This window comes from Meleagris gallopavo, chromosome 6 (genome assembly GCF_905368555.1).
Source record: "Meleagris gallopavo chromosome 6, MGAL_WU_HG_1.1, whole genome shotgun sequence".
Classification (NCBI taxonomy): domain Eukaryota; kingdom Metazoa; phylum Chordata; class Aves; order Galliformes; family Phasianidae; genus Meleagris; species Meleagris gallopavo.
Genome location: NC_139409.1, coordinates 23644942 through 23658072, shown reverse-complemented (window position 1 = coordinate 23658072; position 13131 = coordinate 23644942).

Below are 13131 nucleotides of genomic sequence, written 5' to 3'. Positions count from 1 at the left end.
CATTAGATGACACGAGGACATTCAATCCAGCCATATGCAGAAAGGATCATGCAGTACATCTCCACGCAGCTCTGCCACCTGAGGCTGAGATGCACAAGCTGCACATCTGCTGGCCCACTGTGCTTGCTCTTGGCTGACAACCAAGGTGAAGTAATTTGTGAGAGCTAGGCCCACAGCAAAAGAGAAAGCTGATTACAATCAGCTCTCATTTGTCACGGCCTATGAGGATGCACAGGGAGTGCACCTCAGATGCACTACTATTTGCTCACCTTTAGTATCTGGTATGGCCATGCTCTGATTCTCGTAAAAATCTTAAGACAAATGAGTTTAAAATAGAGAAAGGAAACAATGATAGATATCTATTGCCATTATATCTATGGTTCTCCTGTAAGCTGCATTTTAATCTAACCTTGAATATCTATTTGTATAAATACACTAGCGATTTCAGTACAATTACATATGAGAATAAGTAACTGGTTTGGTATTTTAGACTGACAAATAATAATAAAGGACCAGTTGAACTTTCTAATGGAAGACAAAAAAAAAAGAAAAGAATTATTTCATCAAAGTGTGTTAAAGATATATTTAAGACTATGTAAATATGGCAAGCCATTGGTGGGGCTAAGGGACCAATTTTTATGATGTATCTCTATTTCTGCTGTACACGATTTCCTGCAGATTTCTCTCCACCATACCACAAGGTGGCAGATTGATTTTGAAATTTAAAACTGATGTTCAAGCTCCAGGGCTGCGAAATATTCTGAACATCTCACAGCAAAACAATGGCTCATCACTTGTTTAATATAAATAACAGTACCAGCATTAATTATATTTATAGGTTAGACTTGAGGCTGCTGTGACAGCACTGTGCAGATGCACACACTATATCCACTAAGAAACACGGTTGCTGTATTTAGAACCAGTGGTATAAATGACACAGCTAATGCAGATGTGCATTTTCAGAGGGAAGACAGCTCCCACCCCCCATCCCCCAGGCCTTCCTTCAGCTGCATGCAGTGCCACCCAGCACCCCTCTTCACAGGACAAACCATGGGCTCACAGACACCTGTATCAGATTGGGCTGGGTCTGCCCCTCCTATGTGATTATGGCAGGGCAGAAGAACTCGCTGTGAAGGGGTGCCACAAGGAGAAGGGAAGGCCATGCTTTTGGGGTACAATTCAGGCAATGTGAGTGCCATCAGTGACTGCAGATGGGCTGCTGAGGCCCTTCTTTGTCCAATAAAGTGGGTTATTGCAGGCTTGTGCAAAGTCCACTGAAGTCAAGGGAAATATTTACACTGGTCTCAGTGGACCACGTGTTCTATTAGGCTGGGCACTGAGCAGCACTGCTGAGCCAGGGAAACCTGCCCAAAGGGGAGGGCATGAGGAGCACCAGGGTGATATTATGAGAGGAGCTTAAATAAAAGCCAGTGATGCGGTAATAAAAAACAAAGATAGATTTAAGGAGAAAGTGTACTGGCAGGCTGTGTAAAGTATGTCTCCTGAGGAGACTGGGGGAGCCAGACCCCTTGCTGGCACCTGTCTATGCAGAGCAGCAATGTGCTGCAGCCACAAAATTCACACTTCCCAGTGGTACCAGGAATGACCCTGATTGTGGAGATCTGGAGGTCAAGATCAACATCCCAAACCCAATGCTGAGACAGGCAGACAGCCAGCAAAAGGAAAAACGCTCTACAAGAATGGCTCTGATGCAAATGGAGGAGTCATTCTCAGCTGCAATACAGCTGAAGCACGCATATCCCATTGCCAGTCAGTGGCGGTGCCAGAGGGAGCCATGGAACACAGCACGCAGCCTGCAGCTCAGCCTGGCAGCAGTGTGCGAGCTGGTGAGACTTCAGCTCTGCCCTTCCCCCAGCAGGTGGCTGGCTAAAGCGGGTTACTTAAGCGGGAATAATACAGCCTCCATGTGACACCGTCTGCACTGCTCAGAAGCCTGGCATGTTAAAGAAGGAAATGTACTGACTTTCAGGTCTGTGGCCCTGAAGCAAGAAACAGATCATTGAGTTAATCCTATGCTTTCATCTCTTCTGAACAGTACATGTACTCAAAAATGCTGTTGCAGAAGTGATGGCAACCCTCACCCTGCTGTGGCACTTACAGCACCAGGAGCATCAGGCAGACTCTGCCACCCTGCTTCCCACACTGTCACAGGTCCCTTGTTTCTCCTTGGATGCTCTCAGTTCCCAAGTAGAATTAACCACAGTCCTTTTACTCGCTTGTATCACAAATCTTTTTCCAATATTTGTATTGATCTTTTTTCCTTGGTGTATATATTTCTGCCTGCTTTAGACAGTGTTATATTGTATAGGAACTGTTGAGTCACAGCCTGAACATCTGATTGATCACCTGAGGCAAGCACTGGGTCAGCCATGGGAGCACAGGTGAAGGCGATTCAGCTGTGTGACCAGAAGGGGTGGAGCCTGGCTGCACCTCTCCTAGACCCCACTTAAGTGCTGACTGCTACAGGAAAAGGGCCTGTTTCTGGAGATCTTTCCTTTTGGAGTTTTCTACTGTAAGCGTAGGATGCAGGTGACTGTTTCATTTTTGATTGTCTCTTTTCATTGTGATAATCTTTCTAACTATAAACCTGGAAAATACTATCCTAACCATGTCACTCTTCTAACTGTACATTTGTTAATTGTACATGTATTTAGTCAGATTTTCTTCTTCAAAAATGCTGTCTAGAAGGTTATGTAGAACTTCTTGCTTTATTTCTTAGTAGAATAGGTGCAAACTGTACTCTCTAGGTGCTTGGTTTGTAAGCTATCCTCTGAGAAAAATCCTCTCCGTAAACGCATCCCTGTGGATGGTTAACTTGAAGCCAACTATGTGTTATCATCTTGAATTCCTCCTCTTGTTTTGTGTTGTATTGTTTCGATCTTGTTCTCATTTGCTATGGATGGGGAAAAAAAAAACAACACACAAAACATCCCAGATCCTCAGAGGCACTTAGACATCAGAATTCTGAGATGTTGGCAGTCACTCCTAGGAGCTGGGAACCTTCCAGTGTATGGGTCTTCCACCTGTCTTCAGTAAAGCAAGTATAATTTTGAAATATGTATCAAGGATATGCTTTATCTTAAGGGATATATATTATGAAACCAAAGATGGATGCCAGGAGTCCTGAATTTTGTTCTCACAGAGCTTCATGACTGAAAGCTTTGTAACAAAAGCATAGCTCATTCTTCCATGAATTTCTTTGTGGTTTTTATGAATGCTATTTCCATCTTCAACTCCAAGGATCTGTTTTCTTTGTTTTTGCAGATTATTCCAACCTTTACTATCAGTGTGTTTATTAGGTTGTCCAAAAGCTATAGGGAATTAGAGTTGGCTTACCCCTTGGTGTTACTGTCTTAACTGTCAAGTTTGGGATGAAATAGTAAGGAATTGTTTCTCAAAAATGACCCCTAGTATAATTTATTTAATAGTTGTTGTCTTTCAAAAGCTGCACAAAACCCACTTCCTTTCCAAAACAATTAAGTTACATCTTTATTCACATAAAATACTTGCAGGTTCTCTTGGGTTCCAGGAGATGAATATTGTAAACATGATATGTACATATAAAATCAGATCAACAGGATTTTTAAAGAATAGGGAAAAAAAAACACCTAAGTATACTTATTGGAAAATACTTGTTTTCTATTTTTCAGCTTTTTTTTTTATTGTAGCATCTGACAATATTTAAAACAATGGGATTTTGTAAGCAAACATACGACATAAATCTCTTGCACCTCATTCTGATGAAAAGGGGCATGAACTACAGGCTTAAATGAAGTCTGTGGAAAGCAATACTTTAAACGCAAGTTTTGCTTCACAGCAGTGAGACAAAACCAATTAATTGCATGGAGGAAAAGCCCTACAGGCGGCTGTATTTCCCTTGCCCTCTTTCAGGCCAGATTGTGGCTAGGCTCCCTGGCAGAGCTGTCTGCTGCTGCACTCCGACAGTTGCTGGCTGCAGTTGAGACATTCTCACCAGGCTGTTCCAGCACTTCTGCCTTGCCTGCCGAAATCATACTTGTGCAGAGCTCAGCTGGTGTGGGTAAGATCTTTCCTATATACTAGATATGCATTAAATACGGTGACTGAGGTCTAACAACACGTGAACAGCCAAAGCGTGAAAGGATTTCCAGTTTTGTAAGAGTAGCACTACTGAAACACCAGTCCTGTGAGGTCCAAACTCAGGCATGGAGGCATATTAACACATTCAGCAGAAGCAGTATACTCTGAACAGCCATCAAGCATCCAGCTGTTTGCTAGTCAGAATAAGACTGTTACTACTCTGAAGGACTAAATATGACGTGATGTCAAAATAAAGCATGTGGAATAATCTGGCAAAAGGGTGGAATGTATGAAGAAGGAAGATGAGATATACACTGCTGTGTTAGTGATAAACAATAAGGCTATTTGAAGTGGGGATGCAGGTAGGGACAGTGCAGGTCTGTGGTGGTTCATAATCATCATTCACTCATATGAATGTGCCAGAGGTTTTGATGAATGTTTTCAATCTCTCCTGTTCCCTGTGTTTCCCACTGTTTCATGATAAATCAGTGACTGATAAACAGCGGTTTGTTTCATTTCTAAGCAACAGAAGCTGTTAAGCTTGTTCCTTTCTAGTATTAAGATGCACCTTCCCTGAATGTGACAGACCAAATCATTAGTTAAGTAATAGGATAGAAATGTTAGCCTAAAAACGTGCATATTAAATACTGTTTTGATTGGATAAACCTTGTTCACACTGCGGGACTTCTGGCTCTTACTGACAGGAATGAGAACTGTTCATGAAGGATGCAAGGCTGGCTTAGCCTCCACTCTGTAGTGAGAGCTGCAAAGCAAAGGAAGCAAGAATATTTACAACCCTGGGGGCCATCACAGAGGAGGCTACATGAACAATTTCTTATATTGCACAAAAATATCCAAATATGTTGATCCATCTTGAGTCCATTAATATGAAGGCCAGGAAAACAAAAGTAAATATTTTTCCTTTAAGTTTACAGTTTGCCTTGATTTGCACCAGTTATTAAAAGATTTCCTGAGGAAAGAAAATAACTGTTACAATTTGCCTCTGATTGTTTGAAGCACTAACATGGTAAAACCATCCACATCTTAAAACCATTTATATTTTGATTCTTCATGTATTGGTGTCCATAACATTATATGGAATGCCTGTTGCAAAATTAAATTCACTTTAATGAGGTCTGAATGCATTTACTAGATCTGCATCGCAAAATGTGCTTGCAATATTAAAAGAATTTTATTTCCATTTAAAAATCTGTTGCCATAGTGACCAATCACAATCTCCTCAGTAGCCTTGTCTAGGAATAGGATGTAGGCTTTATTTTTGCTTTGCTTTTATTTTCTTTCTGCTGGCCAAGCCCTCATTTAACTTTTTTTTTTTTTTACTCTTCTCATGTTCTGTCTTTTTCTAACCGTATTCTCAATTAAGTCAGTAAGAGGTTGGATTGAGTTTAAAACAAAGGTTATGACTTTGGCCCTTTTCAATAATTACGTGAGAACCAGAAAGACAAAATGCTGCAGTTTCTGTGATTTCTCTGTCATCAACAGAGCACAATAATCTTGAAAGAGTTCTGAAGCCTTGGGAGACTGGTACCTTTTAGTATCAATATAATAGTCATGTCAGAGGTTTAGTGAATTGCATCTAAAGCTATCTAAAATTGAAAAGCACTTGGAAGACAGCCTTGCTATTTCAAGAAAGTATTTTATAACCAGCCATTAACAATATCAACACCTTATCGCTCAGTCACAGCCTTAATCTTGTCAATAATGTACTTCCCTTTGAGAAATGGTAACTTGAAGTGTTGTTTATATACCTGCTGGAGATGTATTTTTTCCCAAAGAATAACAGTATGAAGGAGCCTGTGAACCACTCTATCCTCTCCTCCTGAGGCTGCTGTAAGATTTTTTCCCACTGGGAGAGGCAGTGGGAATGTTTCTGAGACAATGGTATGTAGGCAGGAGAAGATGCGGTTACTCATTTTTTGCCATTGCCATCTCAAGATCAGACTTCTGTGACCTTGACAAAACATAAGAAGGCTTATGCAGCAGAACAATGCTCTTATCAGACAGGAAAACTTTTTTCCTCCATTGCCCAAATGTCTACCATCTGACTCCTGTATTTGTCATATCATCTTCTGGGAGGTTGTGGAGATGTCTATAGGATGCAACTCCACCTGTCTGAAATCGTAAAAACAGATAAGACATGCCAGAAATACTAACTTTCCTCCATGAAGTATAAGGCGAGCTGAAAATAACCTATTCCTGAAAAGGGTATCTTTGCTGCAGAATCTGATATCAAATGCATGCCAGGGCCTTGAGGGCACCAATAACCCTGTCTGTCCTTCTCCCCTGAGGCATCCTTATCTGACCAGGCCCAGGTCCCCACATCAGCCCTGGTGCTGCCAGCTTTGCCCAGTGAGACCACAGCAGATATTGGACTCCAGCTCCCCACAGCCCTATGCTGCCGTAGGCCCCACCAATGGAACCCTTGGCAGGCCCATCTCCCTGTCTGTCTGCAGGGAAGTGCCGCATGTCCAGCGCTGGGCGTGCCAAGAGCTCTACTCCTGGCCAAAGTGCTGTGGTGGCATGAGCTGCCAGGCCTCTGGTCCCTGAGGAGCGCAAACCCCACGGTGACCTCACAGTGATATAAGAACAGTCACAGGGGCATTTTGGGTGATGGAAGAGAGAGGTCTCATCTTCAGCCAGGATATGGTTTTTCTCTGATCTTCACACTTTCACATGTGGTGCTGGAACTTGCCCACACCAGCCTGAGGCTCTGGCTGTCATCTTGGCTCCTTTTAATTTGCATCAGTGGCATTATTGGCTAAATGGGAAAAATCTATGTGACTTGAGTAAATTCCTTACACCAATTAATCAGGAGAGAGATCTTCACCACCAGAACTGGTTTTATTTTGCTTAAAATTCAGACAACGTAATGGACAGTTTTCTCTTCTGCTTGAACTTCAGAAACGCTGCAACCAAGTATCTGTATTAGGAGATCTATGGTACTACAGCAGGGCTGTCCTAACCTGCACGAATCCTGTGCAGATAAGCTTCTACAATGTATTAACCATTACTGTCTGGGAGCAACTATGTGAGAGTACACCAGAAGAATAAGCAGATAATACGTTATCTGGACTGTTAATGAGTAAACTAAATTAGTGGCACCTTGTAAGGGCCATATGCAATTAAATACAAGTGATGAGCACTAAAGCTAATGCAGCAGCATGTATAATCCAAGAGAGTCCATATAGGAGAGTAGGTAATGGCACAATCAAATATTCTACAACCTGCCATGTCTGTACCACACTTTTCTGTGTGTAAATGGAAACAGCAACATGGTTGTTTCAGTGGTTGAATCTGGAAAGGCAAGCCAACTGTTAAAGCACCCTGCCTAACAGGGAAAGACTTATTAGCAGTAACAACTCTTGTGAGGTTAATGATAATCTAAACAAGCTGCACTCATCATAACTGTGTATGTGCAAAAAGATTAGAAGAATATAATATCTCTTAATTTTGGTTAAGCTTTTTCATCTACAGAAACTAGCTCTTGCCAGCTCTACGAAGGAGACTGTGTGGGAAAACAGAACTAACCCTCTATTTTTCAAACAGCAGGTTCTGCTTTCCTTATATTACAAGAAAGAACTTCAGCTGGAATTTTTTTACTAGACACAGATGATGCACAACTCGATAATAGTTTTTCTAGAGATGTAGTTCTTAAAACCCACTAATGTTTTAACAGTTGTTTGTTTTTTCTCTTCCCATGCAGAACTTAGCAGAACAGCATAGGGATTTTATTACTAGGAATTCCAGATACAAATGTAATATAAACACAAGTCCTATAAAAAAAAATTCCAAAATTCTTTAGAAAGTAAATTACAGATTTTTTTCAAATGCAGCATTTTCATCAATATTAGCTACAATTGTTGATTTTTAGAACAGTTAATAAAATAACACAAAATAAAAACTTCTTTACTATAAGGTCTATCATGGCCTGATGGAATTCATGTACCACTTGCTCTTGAGCTGAATTAAGTCGAGAGTAGAGTGAAAGTTCACATCTGGCATCCCATTTGATGCCTTCTCAACCTGTCACTCATACTTCATGTCCTCCAGAAAAGCAGAGTGCATAATGGGTGTTTTTGGACTATGCAAATGCTCTTGCTCTACCAAGGCCGCGTTCTTTGCTCCTTGGCACAGATTAGCAGACAAGAGGCTATGATGTAGCAACTCAGAGATTTCAGCAAGTTTTGGATAGGATCCTAGATTCTTTTCACATTATTTCTTCACAGTTTATGCTTAAAGATGAGTAAAAGAGCTCATAAATCCACATAAATTATATCTTTATATGTATATTATGTCATTACAACAGTACATATCTGTATGTATCCATATGCCATTATATCTGAATGAAAGTATTCTTAGACCTAAAAAGTAAGAGAATATCAATAAATAGGCATACTGTCTTGTATTTATAGGTATCACAACAATTGTTTGCTTCTTCCAGACTTACCAGCAGTATAGCTTAGACATCTACACTCATGCATCTGAAGCAACTCTGGTAATACAAGAACACCCAGGGCTTGGAACTGTGAGATAAGGTTAAATCAATCTTTGTGATGTTACACTGGATTAACACTGATGTAAATCTGCAAGTAGGCTTTGATAAACACGTAGGACAATCCAGAAAGGGAGGAACCAGGTGTAGCAATCAGTTCATGAAGAAATGAGCAGCACTATGTTTCTCCTACATTTCCATTTATTTATGTTTCATGGTGCCAATAGAGTTTAAGAAGCCCACATTTTATAAATGATCTGTGTATATTAAAACTCTTGACCAAAGAGGATCCATCTTAGCTCAAAACATCAGCACAGTGGGTACAATCATTTTTCTTGATTGTCACAATGTTCATGAGTCAAGGCTATTTCCTTTCTTTCTGTTGTGGTATTTTAAAAGCTGTTGAATTTCTAAATCTCATTCGTATCTTTTTACTGAGGTACTATATCCTGAAAATTCAACATTTGCATTTTCTTTCCTGAGAAACGTTCCTGTTGTTTGCAGTGCGTAAGTAAGTGGTAGTAGTAGAGGAATAATGCTTAATTAGGCATTTCCCTCTTGTTCTTTTTCTGTGTCATCGGGTTGTTCCACTTCAATGAGGGACTGTGATGGCATCTGTACATGCAGGACTACGGCAAACAGCAGCGAGCTTCCTGCCTCTTGAAACTAACTCAACTGAAAATCAACATCGGGTGTCTGGTGAGGTTGCGTTATCCCTACCTCTTCTCTTACCACAGAACTCAGCTTTATGCCACGCTTTGTCTGATGCTTGCACCAGTGCTCACACCAGCGTAGCTAAGCATGCAAGAGACTTCAGCAGTGGTTAATATGTGGCAGTGCTTCGAATTTCAGTGTTCAGGAATTTATCTTGACTTATCTTCAAGAACCTGAAAGTAGTGCACACAAAATCGTATGATACCCTCACTGCAATAGTTTTGTGTTGTCTGAGACCCTTGATGTGCAGAATAGTGATGATGACAGGAACCTAGCTCACCTTTACTTGTATTTGAAGTCAAGAGCCTCCTGCATTTCACATACAGCTTTAATCTTTCAAAAGCTGCATGGCCCTTTCCCTCCTTTGCACAACTGTCGTCAGTTCTGATGCTCAAGGCAGCTTGCAGCCAAGACAGCAGGATTCACTTGCAAGACATCAGCTCTGTATTGTAAGGCATGCTACTAGCTCAGCACACTTCTGCCTGGAAAAAGACAGCAGTATTTGCTTTATGGTTGCAATAAGGCTGAACCATGGCAGCACGATCAAAGCCATCAGTAATATTCTGCCCACCCAGTGTTCTGTCAGCAGCAAAGGGCAGATTGCCTGGGAGGACCTCTCTGACTTTTGATTTAGCCTGGCATCTCTCCAGTTTAGCAATTCTGCCACCTATAAAATAAGTAAAGCAGCTCCCTTTGCTGCTGCTTCCAGATGCAGCAAGAAGCACTGCTGCATAAAAGACAGTAAACAAGAGCTGTGCTAGGACATAGCCTTGCTTAGGGCTGTCTTTGACAGTCACAGGTTTTGACGTCTTGTCATCACTGAGAACCTTTGCATTACCCCACACTATCATGAAATAAGCAAAATATGTTCCCAAACTTGTCTGGACATCCAAATTTATGCAGCTGCCTCTGGGCTGCTCGTGGCTGACAGCACTAGAGTCTGTGGTGAGCTCTACAAGCGCCAGGTACAGACCTTGACTCTGCTCTTCTCAAACTAGGACAAGGCTGAAAGCCAGACTGTTCCTACAAAAGCCTGTTCAACAACCAGCAAACCCACTGATGTCGTTTTGACATGGATTTTTCTCAGCAGTTGAGAAAATTGATACACCTTGGTCTCACAGGAATGTTTTTACCTTCTTTGCAAAAGGCACTAAGAATCTGTGTACTTGAACCCTTGGGACACCATCTGTTCATTAGGTTATTATCATAAATTCCAGTTTTCTAATTATCTGGTGATACTGTATTTACATACAGTGGTGAGCAGAGACTTTGCCTTGCTCTACAGCAGCTGCTCAAAACAGCCATAGGAATCTCTGCTCCCTGCTCCTCAATGGGCAGCTTAGCAGAGGGCTGAACTTTTTTTAGCTCTAGCAGAACTGAAGACTGCAGAGCTTAAGAAATTTGAGTAAGCAATCTGCAATTTCCCTTTGGTCAGCTAACAGGGTTAAAATTGTATTAGCCCACAGCCTTTGCAAAGATTTTTGTAACTTTTGTGTGAGGCAGCTTTTGAAACTCTTTCCCTCATCTTTATCTTTCAGTATTCAAGCCAAAAGCTTTGCTAGTGCTTTCTGCCTGGTTTTGTGGTAAGCTTTTTGCTTGCTTGCCTAGTTTTATTTTTACCTGAAGCTGGTGCAGCACCTGCATGTCAACAACAATCCGATGGATGTATCCTCATTAGCCCAGTCCTCAGATCTGCATTCAGCAAAACTGAGGAGTTTCATTTAAGATCTCAGCAGTATCTCTGAGACTTTCCACTCTGTGTTGACATCATATCCTTGTTTCTACAGTTAAGCTGTAGCAGCACCAAAGTTGGTTTCTGGCTGCCCTGCCTTGTTTTGTACCCACAGAGCCTCCTTTGAATTTGGTTTAGTATTGGTGAAGCAACTCTTGAAGGATGATTGCTATCGGACTTGTTTCTGCCTGAAGATTAGGTTTGCCCTCAGTGCTTTCTCTATCTTGAGCATTACAGTCAGCGCAAAAATGACTTATTCCTACAAATTTTGCAAGCATTTTCAGCATAACAGTAAGACATCATCCTGAGTAGCTTTCCAAATTACTAGTTATTTGTGGTGTGTCTAGTTAGAATCATAGAATCACCAAGGTTGGAGAAGACCTCCAAGATCATCCAGTCCAACCTTCCACCAGTATCTCCCCACTAAACTATGTCCCTTAGTACAACACCTAAATGTTTCTTGAACACCTCCAGGAATGGTGATTCCACCATCTCCCTGGGCAGCCTGCTCCAGTGTCTCACCTTTGGAGAACAAATTTTTCCTAATATCCAAAGTGAACCTCCCTTGACTCTACTTGAGGCCGCTCTCTCTCATTGTATCACTAGTTATGTGGGAGAAGAGGCCAATCCCCACCTCGCCACAACCTCCTTTCAGGCAGGTATAGAGAGCGATAAGATCTCCTCTGACTCTCCTCTTCTCCAGACTGACCAATCTCAGATCCCTCAGTTGCTCCCCCTAAGGCTTGTGCTCCAGACTCCTCACAGCTCCGTTGCTCTGGGCACATTGCAGGGCCTCCATGACTTTCTTGTAGTGAGGGGCCCAAAACTGAACACAGTATAGGAAGTGACTAGGCCAGATCAGCCCCCCCACGAGTACTCTAGAATCATTCTGAACTTTATTCTCTAGTGTAAATCCACTGTAACTACTTTGGCAACGCAGATTCACTGATGAACTTACTTCAGGTTAACATTCGTATATAAGAGACTAAAATCTGGGTGAGAGTTTTAGCTTTTTAAAAGTCAGTTCAGCAACAGATTGTGTTTCATTAATGATTCAAACATGATACATTTGGAAATAGTCTGTTGCGAAATCCAAATTTGTTTGGGCACTGCTTCTATATCTTATCTATTAAAATATAAGCTGATACGTGATAGAGAGCAGGTATAAAGGGCCTATCTTCCCCATATGACATATTTAGGGGGAACCAAAGTTTCAGTAGAAATTATTCCCTTTACCCTTAGCCATGTAAGTGCTTCCTTTGGTCTTCTCATCAGGCTGGTTGATATGCATCTATCATGAGCAGAGAAAGACCAGCCATCCCCAGGATACTGCTCACCTGACTTACTATTGTGGCTCCAGATGGAATTAATCCTCCTGGACATGCTTACATGCTTACTCTTCTTTCCTTGTTTCGTTTGTCTCCCCAAGCTGCTCAATCAGTGTAAAACTCATCCCACCACTCTGCTCTGCTCACTCTCTTCACTAGTATTTTTCCCTTTACATAAACCCAACACCTGGTTACATGCACACAGCTCATTCCTGATTTCAGCCACTACACCACATGGGAGAAGATTACTCCCAGGCCTCTCCTGCCTGCCCCAAAGGCAACAAGCTTGGAGGAAATGGGGACAGAGCAACAGTAACAGGGTTTCTGGCACTGCTGTAGTTGCTCGGCCAGTCCACAGGGTGCTGTTGAGGATTTCTGAGCTTGAGTTGGTCCCTACAGTCTCCTTGTCTAATTAATGCAGAGTAAAAATCTTTAGAGAAGATTGGTTATCTGTTTTAGGTACATTTCAGATGAATTACTGCCCAAAAGTAGCTGTTTTCCCACCCATGTAAGGTGTCTAGGTGGTGTTGTATCAGCAAAGAGCATGATAAAACCACCACTTGCTTCAAAAGGGGACTGCTTGAAAAAAACCTATTGTTACTGAACAGTTAAAGCTGTTCAAATTGAGTCGAGAATGACTGAGGGAGAATTACTCAACTTGCCCCTCATTTTCTTACTCTTCCTTAAGCCTCTGGTTACACGTGTTGCCGCTGAACAGCCCGGGGTCTGACCCAGCACGGCCACGCTTGGTCTGCAGCTTTTCG